We start from the raw sequence: 14858 nt of genomic DNA on the forward strand, positions 1-14858 counted from the left end.
TAATAATAATTAAGACTTAAATATTAGCAGTAATCTTGTTCCTTTCACAAAATGTTTTTTAATTATTTTTAATTTAATTTACATTTATCCCAAAGTGATCTCTGAATAATCATTCAATGATGAATTTAATAGTGTTACATTCTCGGTTACATTAATTGGATTATAAATTAAAATAAACTACAGTTTCCAGCTTCTACTACAACATTATTTTATGTTTTTAATTTTTTAAACGCAGTCTGCACCTTGTGTTGGTGATTTTACACGTAATATAATAAAATTGATACTAGTGATTAGTAGGTAATGTTATTGTTAGTTATTGTTTAATCAAATTATTTACACGATTATTAACTAAAAAAATATCTATGAAGTATAAACATCCGCATTTCCATTAACTATAAATTCATAACAATTATTGTATGAGTTATACATGTTACATAATATATTTTTCGAAAAAACTATTTAAAAAAACAAGAATAATTCCTATTTGATGTCACACGGGTTGATCTAGCAACTGACTGCTACGACAACTGTGCAATTTTTTTTAAGCATAATACGTTTTGAAAACGTTCAGAAAAGAGTTTGTTTTAAGACTGTTTGTCTTGATAACAACTAATTTAATTTAGAGTGTATTGTTATATTATATTATAATGAAATTAATAATTATAGTAAAATATATAATTGCAAGACATTTAATACCTATATCTATAGCCATCTAGGGTATAAACTACACTAAAAAAGGTGTAAGTATGCTGATAAAATATATGAGGTGTATAATGTATTTATGTATGTAAAAATATAAAATATAAAGATTAATAATATTATATTGTTTTAAATACTTCGCGCAAACCTAAGGTGATACCCGGCGTATAGTATAACATGCAAAAAAGTGCGTATTAAACTTGGCGTGGTGAAACGAAGACGGTCTCGCGTATTTTATACATTGCGCTATTGGGATTAAACTTATAAATGCTTCTACGTCACGTAGTTAACAGATTGTCCGTGGCAATAAATATTTAATTTAAGTCTAAAAAGTAAATGTAAAATAGTAGGTAATAATATGAAAACAAACTTACTCGTAAACATCTACTCTTCCGGTGAAACGTAGCTAGAGTGCCGCCATCGCCGAAGAAACAGCTATCTTCATCCATCTTTATCTAATCATCTCACTCCGATGAGCTGAAACTTGAAAGTATCGAAATATTTTATGAAAATAACCTGATCAAACGAAATTTGCGAGTTTGTGTTACAACTTATCCGGTTTAACAAACTGTCCGTTTATATTTGTCGCCTATTATTTTTTTGTTCACTGAAATCAAAATATACAATATATTATATTTATAATACAATAGTATTGCTGAAATTATTAGAATTGTTAACCGTCGCCGACGAATTTCGACAATTGACGATTGCCATAGATATTATAAAATATACTGTTTATTATGATAAATCCATAGAACTTATATATTATAGTATTATCTAGTACTATCAGTATTATCAGTACCTATACGGTATATTGATAAATCGTATGTTCTTTTACAGAAATCTTTGTCATCCGCAATGCACCTATTCTGGTTTTCTATTTCAATTATAGTTCGCATGCCAAATTTAACTATACAAACTGGTCCGCAAGTTTATAGACATTCTAATACATTCTCCCGCCAGTGTCAATAGACAAAGTGTTTGAGAAGTTATATTTTTTTGGTACCTAATTAATTTACAATATGAATTATTATAAGTTACCTATGTAGGTACTTGTCCAAAACTCGACTACCTGCAAATCATTGGTTTTTATGGTATAGCCTTACGAAGTTCACGATTTTCGGTGTTTTACGCACCCGTACAACGCTTAAAGTTTACCAAGCTTAAGTATTACAAATTAATTTTTTTTTTAATCTAGGTAAATCAACGTTTTAAAATTGATGATGCAAAAATAATTCTGACACCCACCCATGGTGGTTTTACATAACAAGTCGAGGGATGTTTTTGATTTTAATTGTTCGAGCAAGCGCAGTGTGGTATACCGGGTACATATGAAAATACCAAAAATTTCAATTAGTTATAATACAATATATAACTTAAAAATAAGACTGACCGCCAAGTTCAGACTTCCCTGTCGTTTTCAGTTAAAAACTAATGATTTCCGGCAATATCGTTCTTAATTTGTTGTTACTTGTAATATATACATATGCCTATTTTAAAAATATTATTCGTGGGTAATTGAAACGTCTAAAATATATTATCATATACAAATACGATAATAAACAAATAATAATAATTCAACTTAACCGACTACGGTATTAATAATATTTAATAATATCAATATAAATATAGTATACAATATCCTAGGCTGACAAATCGTCTCCACTTAAAATCGTTTTTCGTATACTATGATATTATATCATTGAATTCAAATTTAACACTATCCATAACAGTCATCCACTTGTAACCTACTGTTTAGCAGAGTAACTTCCAATTTTTTTTTTTAGATTCTGAGGGAAGCGATGAATGTATTGATTTTACAATGATGTGTGTTTTTTTTTATTTTTTTTTGTTGTGTCTGTCATCACCTTTTAGGACAGTAAAAGTGCTTGAATTTTCTTTAACAGTAACTTTTCTGATAGGAAAGTGAATCTAGTTGGTACTATGGGGGGTCAAAAGTAAAATCTTCCCAGTAGTTTTCAAAAGCGACGTGAAAAACAAAGGAAAAACGGGAATTTTTTACGCAAAGTCCGTTTTCGAGAAAATCGATTTTGGTTTATTAACGTTTGAAATTCATATTTTTACAACATTTGATATTCACTCGATTTCTCATGTAACGATTTTCTTATTTTATTGTAATTGAAAAAAGAATGACTGTAGATACTTGAAAATTTCACTGAATGTTTATATTAGCATTTTCTATACACCATAAAATGTTGAAAATATTTTGACTCTTTTTGAGCTGTTTACGGACATAGTCAGTTTTCAATTATTTTAGTTTTTTTTTTATATAAATATCAATAAAATTTTATTTGCTGGGTAAAAAAGCGTGAAAATTTAATATAAGGCTGCTGATATATCGTTCTAATAGCAGTTAAAAAATATTATAAATACATAGGCTCAATTTTTATTTATAAGCATTTAAAGTTCAAATTTTGACAACATTTATCAAATTTATAATTTAATAATTATTTTGTAGTTAAAAATTTATAAAATGTTCAACTTTTGTAGCTGAGGATTAAAAATTTAAAACAAGGCTCCACGTAAATAGGTTATATATAAATATTACTTTATTCACTATAATGTCATCAAATATACTTGGTAATATCATAGGCTGACGGACGGTTTTCGCTCAGAATCGTTTTTCTTATACAATGATATTATATCATTGAATTCAAATTTAACACCATCCATTACAGTGACCCACTTGTAACCTACTGTACAGCAGAGCGACATCCACTTACCCACCTTTTTTTAATTGACCTCCCTTTTTATTTAATTCCTGGTTATTATTTTTGTCTTTTAGTTTATCTAGTTTTATATGATTAAAATATGTTTCCTTTATACCCAAATAATTTTTAAGTACCTACAAATAATATAGAACTCAATTTTATTTTAACAATAAATACTTTTATTAATACAGTGTTGACTTTGTAGATGGGTAGTAATAAATTAACTGTACATTCAGGATTACATGCATTCAGGTGAATAATTATAAGATTGCAATGATAGATGTAAGATGTAAGATGTATTGTTGATTCATCAATACAATGCTGGGTGGACTTGAGGACTTCCCATGTTCAGCGACCGGCGTCGACCCGTTTTGTGGCACAGCGGAAGCTTCGTACAGCTGACTGTTCGACAAAGACACTGTAATATTATTTGAAAAATATTATTTCTACTTAATCGTAATAACTGGGTATAATGAGTTTAATATTATATTATATTACAATAAATATTAAGTACCTATATTATTAGCTTCTAATAATTGGGACGTCATTTTTGTAGATATTGATCCGGACAAAATGATGCTGGCCCAGCGCTATGTCACGGTTTATGGCGTACCTATCCAATGAAATTGTTGGAGACTCTTTCAAACTGGGCAATCTGATAAACGGTGACGTGATCGTTACTTCGCGGCCATCATAGGGTAGACCAGAATACACAAAAATGTAGGTCATCGGGCTGTCGGCTGTATGTATGATAAAGTCCTGGAAGTGGAAATTACAATAGCCCCTAAAATGCTGTTACATCTCAACCTTAATAAAAACAAAGAATGATTAAAAAATGGCAACGGAATTGGCCTACAAATTTGAAAATAAGCTTATGGACAGATAACTTCTCAACGTAATATTATGACCGATCCAATAATATCTTTCCATAGGTACATCAGACCTTTGTGCGACGGCTGTTCACCAACGTATCGACATCCACCAGATAACTTTGGTAAGTTTTCAAACTATACCGCTCATTCTTACGGAATGCTAAAGAAAATTAATTTATTGGATAAATATTATACTATAACAATTTTTAAATATAGACGTTTTCAACTCACAGTTATGCAGATGGATGTCGACCAGTTTGGGAGCGACTCCATTGTTCTAATGAATTCAAACATAAATAATATTTTATTATAATATTTTTATATGTATATAGGTACGGTTAGGTATATTAAATTAATTAAGTAGGTACTATATTAATATAGTCTATTAATTATTTTTTTACTATGCTTTTATTGTATTAAAATATACACAATGACTTATAACTTACATTATTGGACCGGACATACAGCAACGTCGAGTTGAGGTACCTGTCCATAAACACATTTTCATCAGCAAAATATAATATAAAATATAAAGTAAAGAAATGCATAAAGAAAAAACTGTATTTATTCATACAATTTTGAAATCAAAAACATTAGAACAAGATAATGCTTTCTTGATAAATTAAAAATATTTGAAGATTTTATTTGTCATACGTTTACATGGCAATAGTAAAATTCTATTAAACCTATTAGGTACGTAAACAACATTTATTAATTATTAATATGACAAATATTTCAAATTTCAAAAAAGGGGGACCATCGTGTTAATACCCCTCACTTTGGTTTTTGGATAGCGCTGGGAGTTTTTGTGCAAAAACGTCGGGACCTGGTGCACATTTCTGCACAAACGATGCACAAACGTTTGGCACCTTAAAAATTTCAATTTTCCAAAAAGAGGGTGTCTCGTTTCAATGGCCCCCCCACTTTGTTTTTTGGATAGCGTTGGGAGTTTTTGTGCACAAACGTCGGGACCTGGTGCACATTTCTGCACAAACGATGCACAAACGTTTGGCACATTTAAAAATCCAAATATTCAAAGTGGGGGGGGGCTACCGTTTCAATGCCCCCCCCCCCCAAATTGTTTTAGGGATAGAGCTTTCAGTTTTTTTGCACATTTCTGCACAAACGATGTACAAAGGTTTGGCGTGGTCAGAAGTTCAAATTTCGAAAGTGGGGGGGGGGGCCATTGAAATGGACCTACTCAAAATAATTTGCTAATTTTCGTGATTTTTTCGTATTTTGTTAAAATTTGAACTTTAAATGCTTATAAATAAAAACTGTGACTAAAGATTTTTAATTTTTTTCATCTGCCTTTGAAACAATTACCTAGGAGCCTTCTATTAAATTTTCAAGCTTTTTTACTCAACAGATAAAATTTTATTGATATTTATAGAAAAAAAAACTAAAAAAATTGAAAATGACAATGTCCGTAAGCAGCTCAAAAAGAATCAAAATTTTATGGTGTATAGAAAATGCTAATATAAACATTCAGTCAAAATTTCATGTCTCTACGGTCTTTTGTTTTAGAGTTACACCAAAAACCAAAATCGATTTTCTCGAAAACAGATTTTGCGTAAAAATTCCCGTTTTTCCTTAATTTTTCTTTTGTTTTTCACGTCGCTTTTGAAAACTACTGGGAAATTTTTACTTTTGACCCCCCAAAGTACCAACTAGATTCACTTTCCTATCAGAAAAGTTACTGTTGAAGAAAATCCAAGCACTTTAACTGTCCTAAAAGGTGATGACAGACAAAAAAATAAAATAAAAAAAAACACACATCATTGTAAAATCAATACATTCATCGCTTCGCTCAGAATTTAAAATAAATAAAAAATAAAAAATGAAAAAAAAAACACAAATCATTATAAAATCAATACATTCGCCGCTCCGCTAGAATCTAAAAATGTCAATTATTTAATTGTTTGATTTTTTGTTTTTCGAATAATATCAAAATAATGAAACATATCTAAAATAATATCAATATAATATTATAGAAGGTATATTTTCCATTTTTTTTTCGAATAATAACTTTTTTTCTTGTTGATGGGCCCCTCATTTAAACATAAAATCTAGCAAGGGAATGCAATGCATACCTTGCTTTCCCTATTGTTGCGGCACTGTTTCCAGGACTTTCAGGTTGTAAAATTCCAACTATACTCCGTTCCACGAGAGAGTACGACCGCCCGTGCATCGAAATGAATTAGCTCCGATGTCGTGATTTCCCCCACCTAACCTAACCCCCACGTGGCTTCCGCTTTCTGTATACAGCGGCTCAAGTAACGCACCACAAATATTAACCACAACTAACCATTATAATACAATATATCTATATAGGAGTTATTTTTATGAAATAGGTATAATTTATTTTGATTATTACTTTTTTATTATTTAAACTACCATAAAACATGTAAAAATAATAAACATGATTACACCAGTAACCGCTCTGTAACAACGTCGTTCGACAGCGATCGACAAATAGCGACAGTTGGCAACATTGACAGGAATGTGGTGGGGATGCGCGAAAATGAACATGTTTTGGTCGCCACCCAGTCACACTCTCTCGTGGAACGGAGTATATTACGGTAGCCACATTTCAGCATCCTGAATCTGTGGTTTAGTAATCGTATACACCAGAATAAAGCGTAGCTTAAGTCATATTAATATAAGTGAACAGCATGGTTTTCGATCGCAAAAATCGACCATAACAAGTAGTGTTGCTTTCACTTCTTATTTATCAGAAGTTATCGAACACAGATATCAGGTATTCAGGTTGATGTCATATATACAGATTTCGAAAAAGCATTTGACACAGTGGACCATGGTTGCTTTATAATGGTTCCCAAGTCTTAGGCATTGGAAATCCCTTTCTTTCTTGGTTGTACACTCACATCACTGGCAGAAAACAATTCGTTAAAATCAAAGATGCTGTTTCTGACTTATCCGTGGTACCATCTGGTGTCCCTCAGGGAGGTCACCTTAGTCCGCTTCTATTTATTTTATTTGTTAACTCAATCACTAAGTGTATCACAAAGGCTAAACTTCTTCTATTGGTAGATGACATAAAAATTCATAGTAGAGGATCTTTGGTCACATTTTTATCAAAAACATTTATAAATAAACTCATATTAGCAAATGGTCAAATAATGCAAGAAAGTATAGTCAATGAAATTACACAAGCCCAGATTTTTAGTATCCTTGTTGATTCAACTCAAGATGTCGCAGTCTTAGATCAACTAGTTATATGTGTAAGATATACTTTAAAAAATAATGTTTATGAACAACTTTTAAAACTAAATATTGCTCATGATTCTACCGGTATTGGCTTATTTAAATTAATTGCAAGTGAATTTTTTAAATTAAATATTGATATGTCAAAAATTGTTGGTTGCTCTTTTGATGGTGCTGCTAACATGAAAGGTGCCTATAACGGTATACAGTATCATCTAAAGAGCACTAATTCTTTATATATATATACGCACTGTTACGGACATGCTTTAAACTTGGTCATGGTAGATTCAACTAAGTGTTGTCAAAATGCTGAAATGCTTTTTGGTTAAGTTCAACAATATGCCACATTTTCACCTGATTCACATAAAAGAACAAAAGTTTAGTCTGAATTAACTAAAAAAATGCACAAATGTTATGATAAGCTAAGAAAATTAAATTTGATTGAAGCCACTAGATGGTGGAGCAAAGACAAAGCTGTAACTTCTATTATACAATTTAATGAGCCTAATATTGAAAATTCTCGGTTTTTACTATTCATACATTTTTTGTTACAAATAATTTCTAAGGATTCAAAATTTACTGCACGCAATATTTTGAAACGTTGGTCTAAATTTGAAGTTATATTTACTGCGGTTATTTATATTGATATTTTTAGTGTATATTATCTTGTTTCTACATTTTTGCAGTCTCGTTCATTAAATTACCTTACAGCTTTTAACATGACTAAAAACTTATTACATGAAGTTAAAAAAGGAGAGATAATTCTGATTAAAAAATTATTAAGGTTCATTCTGATGTTCATAATTTTATACAAAAAATTAATAATGCATTGGAATCAAATGGTGATGATTTTAGTAAAAAATGTTTAAAGAAAGTTAGAGAAGCTAAAAAAAAAAAAAATGCCAGGAGAACTAGCAGCTGATTAGACTCTTCTCTTTCAACAGAAAACCGAATTAAAGTTTATTTATTTATTTATAATATATAAACGCTAAACGGCAATTTTAAACAGATTAAGTTTAAATTTAATAGATATAACAATAATATAATAATACAAATGCACACAAAATTAGAACATATGGAAAAACACAACATAATTTAAACTAAATGGTAATACCTTAATTTAGCTATATAAATCTATGATATAACATATTTATAACAATGATATTATTTAATTACTTATTAAAATCAAAATTAAGATTGTTAAGATTACGAAGCATTCTGTGCAAGGGGTGATTATGTCCGTATAATGTATTGTGAGTTGGAACTTGGAATAGTGCGTGATTTCTGGAGAAGAAGGAAGGGATACGAAAACATATTTTAGAGAGGAGATCGGGTGCATCTATGGTGCCACCTAGGAGCGAGGTTATAAAGCGCTCATCGGCATCTTGTCGACGAGTTGACAGCATTGGTATTCCCAATGAACTACGAATTAAGGAATAGTCATGCGTAGGGTGAGGTATCTTCATTATGTAGGCAATGTAGGAAAGAAATCTATTTTGTACATGCTCGAGTCTTAGTTCGTCTTTAGCTAGGTAGGGATGCCACACCACCACACCGTATTCTAATATAGAACGTACTAATGAGAAGTATAATGTGCAGAGACAACGAGCAGAAGAAAACTGATTAGTATTGCGTTTAATAAAACCCAATACTTTTAAAGCTTTACCTACAGTGACATTTATATGGTGCTCAAAATTTAATGATGGTGAGTAATGAATACGAAGATCTTTATAGAGTAAGACACGATTAAGAGAATTGCCATTAAGAAAATAGTTGTGGTAGATAGGAGATCGCTGCCTAGAAAACGACATAACATGACATTTGCTTATATTAAGGCTAAGATCAATGGAGTACGCCCAACTTGCAAAAATATCTAGTTCTGACTGTAGGATATGACATTGATTAAGATTGTCTATTTTAAGGAATATTTTTATGTCATCAGCAAAAAGAAGGAGTTTAGCCTTAGTGATCCATTTGGTTATCGAGTTTACAAACAGAATAAATAAAAGAGGACTAAGGTGGCCTCCTTGAGGGACTCCAGATGGTATCACAGCTAACTCTGAAATTGCATTTTTGAATTTTATGAATTGTTTTCTACCTGTGATATAAGAGTGCAACCAAGATAGTAGGGGATTCCCAATGCCTAAAGACTTAAGCACCATTATGAGGCAATTGTGGTCCACTGTGTAAAATGCTTTATTAAAGTCTGTAAAGATTACATCTACCTGACCTCTGTGTTCGATAACTTCTAATAAATAAGAAGATAAGGCAACACCACTTGTTACGGTTGATTTATGTGATCTAAAACCATGCTGCTCACTTATAATAAGATGATTAAGACTACGCTTTATTTTGGAGTATACAATCGATTCAAATAATTTACCAATATGTGGTATTATAGAAATTGGTCTGCAGTTTTGGATATCAGAAGCGTCACCAGATTTTAGAACAGGTGCTATAGAGGATATTTTCCAAACCTTAGGAAAAATACCTATATCTAACGAACGCCTGAATAGTAAATAAATTGGATAAGCAATAGAAAAATGACAATTGTACAAGCATTGAGCGGATATGCCATCTGGACCATTAGAGTAAGTATTTTTTAACGATTTAAGAGCGGGAAAAACATCTTCGACAGTAAACATTATATCGGAAGGAAGTTCATAGGATAAGTAATCAGATGAGCCAGTAAATGGTGGAAGTTGAACGTCGAGGAGAAATGAGTTGAAAACAGATTAGCTGATTCAGTTGGAGTATTTGAGGCAATATTACCGAGATGGAGTGATGACGGAATTGGAGGTTTCTGTTTTAGATTATTTACAAATTTCTAGAATTTGGAGGGGGAAGATGATAGAGCCTCCTCGGTATGCCTAATATGAGCCAAGTAATCAACTTTTGACTGGCGTTTACATTTTGCTCTATATTCAGAGAAAACAAGATAATCAGATATCGACTTGGATCGCTTATAAACTGCATGGGCTTTCTTCTTGGTTATTATAAGATTTTTGAGAATGGTGGATGTCCATTTAGGAAATTTAGAAGGTGAAAAAAACTTTGTTGGGAACAAACTTATTTATAGAGCTCAGAAGTGCATCGTTAAAGACAACAGCAGAATCATCAACTGAATAAAGCGAAAAAGTATTTTCCCAATCAAACAATCCTAGATAACGGAGCATCGATTTATAATCAGCCAATTTATAATCACGGTATTTATGACTGTCTTGAGCAGTTATCAGAGTTGGAAGTGGAAAAGATATAAACAAAGGTGGGTGGTAAGAATCCGGAGAAACGATTGGAGTGTTGGCAAGTTGGACAGTAGGTGTGTCAAAACTAGAAAAGACCAGGTCAAGAAGGCATCCACGGGCTTTAGGCACTTGATTGAGCTAGTAAAAATTATAGTACGAGAAAGAATCGACAAGATGAGTAGAAATGTTAGACATGGTACCAGATGGAAAAAGACCTTGGTTGCTTTTGGACCATTTAATAAGAGGTAGATTATAGTCACCATAGAGAAGAATAGATGTAGGGTTGGTAGATGATATTAAGTGTTCGATAGAGCTGGTATGGGCCTCAAAATCTGGGAGCTTGGACATAGGTGGTAAGTAAACTGCACCTATAAGAATTTTAAATGAATTAATGGACAGAAGGGTATATACTTGCTCGAGCGTATTGAGATTTGTACAGGTAAGAGATGTTTTAATATAAGACTTGGTTGCAATGAGAACACCACCTCCTCTTGAGTAGTTACTGTTAAGATAATTTCTGTCAACCCTGAAGATTTGATAGCCATTGAGGCCAAGTTCAGAGTCATGGACGTCAGGAGAGAGCCATGTTTCTGTGAGGATAATAACATCATAACAAATAAAAAGGGGAATAGAACTTCTAAAATTACTTAATTTAGTTTTTTAACCCACGGACATTTTGGTAGAAAATGTTTAAACTATTTAGATTACAATTCAAATGATTATTATTTTTAAAGCGGTTTACAAAATCAAAAAATTCAGTAGATGTATTAACAGATAATTTAAAAAGATAACATGAAGCCAGGGGTACCAAATGAAAACATTGAGGATCGATGAGATATGATGATGATTGACTGACGTCACCACAGGTCCCTGGGTGGTTCAAGCTGGTTAGTTTTTTGCAAGGGTGACATGACGATGAGTAGTATGGTTTAACTGAAAATCCTTATTTGCCTGGACAATGGAAGGAACGCCGTTGAAATGTCTGACCACTATATTATTTTCTCCGTTCTTCCTACGCTGTTCCAAATCGGCATAAACCTGACGTACTTGTTGCCGCTCCATTAATGTACGATCACGAACAACAGACACCAATAATGGTGGGTCGGTAGCAGCACGAGAGCGCATACCGGTTACAAAGTCCTTAATGAATTTTTGGGAAGTGATCTTTGATGAAAATATGACTTTTAATGGACGGGGGTTCTTACCAATAGTGCGACCCAATCTGATCATCTTCACATCTGGAGGCAAATACATAGCAAGTGGTAGAATGGACTCAGACAGATGCTGTAGGTCATCAGATAAACGTTCAGTTGGTATAGTAGCAGAAGATTCAATAAGTCCGTGGACGATGGCATTAAAAGAACATTTTTCTCTTTCTGATAGTTCTTGAAGAAGCTAAGGGATATTGTCTCCAGATGAAGAGGTCAATTTACCCACGTCAGATTCAATGACACCGGTCCTATTGTTGAGAGTAGAAAGTTCGTTACGAAGAGAGGTATTGTCTGCTCTTACATCAACAATTTGTGAAGCTAGTGAGTCAACACTAGCTTGAAGTTCACAAAACTTTTTATTGAATGAAAGGGATAGCCTTACATTGAGCAAGAGTAGCATCCTGAGTTTTACGCATGGCCGAAATTACTCGATTAAATTCTTCAGACGATAGTGGGGTGGGTGAAGGTGGAACTGAAGACTTGGCAGATCTGAGCAACATTTGCTGGTCAGAGACTGCAGGTGAATTAAGATTATCCGAAGACATAGTTGAATTTGTGGCAGATAAAACTCCTTAAATGAAAAGAGATGCAAGACAAATAGCAGTAGTAGTTAAGCGCCTTGAATAATCAGTTAAAGCAAAATAATCTGATTCCAATATAAACGATAACGTAATTAGGATGACCTTGTCACGTGCCACGGACGAAATGAAGATAACGAGAGTAATAATACAATCGTGTATACGTGTGCACTGTGCTGTAATGAGCAGCAAACGTCGATAAGATATATTAAATATAAATTTACCTTCACTTCTTGAACAAAAGGAAAACGGCCTTTAATGGAAATATATTAAACAGACTGACTCAACACCGACACCAGTCTGTACGCGAACTTTTTATAATTTTTTGGACTTAAGAATGAAAAAAAACTGACTATTATGTCCGGTAAAAACAAAAAGAGAGCGCGGAGCTAATTAATATTACTGTTATTATCTTCTGTATAAAATGCAGAATTAAAGTTGAAACATATAACATATTAGATGTTATGACATCTAGTATAGAAAAGAGGTTCATCAGTAACTTGGAGTTACTTACAGATTGTATCTGTCTAAATCAGGAGTCGGTAACCTTTTGAGAGACGGAAGAGCCAAAAGTTACAATTTACAAATTTTCCCAGTTTTTAAAGAGCCACTAAAAATGTTTGTTTCAATATTATAGTAAAATAGTGCATATATTTGCTTATAATATAAATTTAATTTTTGATTTAAAATAAACGACTTTAAACCAGGGACTGGAAACCTTACTGGAAAGAACCGGAACCGGTTGAATATTGGGAACCGAAACCACATTTTTAAAAATAATTTAAAAACCATATATTGATTTATAGCTATACAGTATACCCGTATACCTGCGTATCACAGATTATATTATAAGTATACGCATCAACCAAAAACTGGAGACGTCGTTATACGCCGTATACCCGCGTATACGCCCCACTACACCACTGCTTGCGGGTCGTGGTTTCGATTCCGGTCGCCGGGATTGTCGTTAATTTGCGGCGGCCATGATGATCCATATTTTTTTTTCGTTATTTACCTTTTGCTACCACTTCCGCCTATATTATTCGTAATTAATGAAAATTTTACGATTTTTTTCAAAATTCGAGTTTTACCGCCTATTCGGACTCCGTACAGTTCCGTTGAAACCTTATTCGCGTTCCCTCCTAGATGTATAGGTGACTCGCGGCCGCACTTTGTTCGCGACGAGTCCGTGGGCCGATTGACATCGCGGAGAGCTCCGCCGTCGTGTCGCTATTACTATCTTACACAGGCTTGAATATATGCGCCCGAAACGTTTTTAATTTATTACTTAATTTTGTGTTTTTGTGACAGTAATGAACGCTGTCCGCGATTCGACGCAGTCGGATTGCATACCTGACCTCGTGACCCGGCCGTCGCACATTGTCCGCTATCCGACGAAGTCGGATTGCCTACCGGGAACACTGAGGTAACTGACCTGCCAGACACTCCAGAAAGACGGCGGCTATATGATTTGCATGGACGCCAGAAATATTTTGAATTTTTTTTACGTAATTTTGCGTTTTTGGTGACAGTAATGAACGCTGTCCGCGATTCGACGCAGTCGGATTGCATACCCGCACCACTGAGGTGACTGACCTGCTAGACACCCTAAAAATACGGTGGCTATATGATTTGCATAAAAGCCCGAAATGTTTTGAATTTTTTTCACGGAATTTATTACTTAATTTTGCGTTTTCGGCGACAGTAATGAGCACTGTTCGCGATTCGACGCAGTCGGATTGCCTACCGGGAACACTGAGGTGACTGACCTGCTAGACACTCCAAAAAGACGGCGGCTATATGATTTGCATGGACACCCGAAAAATTTTGAATTTTTTTTTAAGTGATTTTGCGTTTTGAGTGAGAGTAATGAACGCTGTCCGCGATTCGACGCAGTCGGATTGCATACCTGACGACGTGACCCGGCCGTCGCACATTGTCCGCTATCCGACAAAGTCGATAGCCTACCCATATTACTACGGCGAACGTCATTCGAGGTGTCTGACATGCTAGACACCCATAAAAAGACGGCGGCTATATGATTTTCATGGACCCCCGAAATGTTTTACAATTTTTTTTAACGGAATTTATTACTTAATTTGCGGTTTCTGCAGCAGTAATGAACGTTGCCATACCTGTTGTCGAGACATATAAGTCCAACGTCGAGGTAGGTGACTGACCTGCTAGACCCCAAATAAATCGAGGTGGCTATATGATTATCCGAAATATTTGAATTCTATTACTTGATTTGGCGTTTTTGAAGGCAGTAAAAAACTTACAGCTCTCCGGTTAA

The sequence above is a fragment of the Metopolophium dirhodum genome, chromosome 2 (assembly GCF_019925205.1).
Source record: "Metopolophium dirhodum isolate CAU chromosome 2, ASM1992520v1, whole genome shotgun sequence".
NCBI lineage: Eukaryota > Metazoa > Arthropoda > Insecta > Hemiptera > Aphididae > Metopolophium > Metopolophium dirhodum.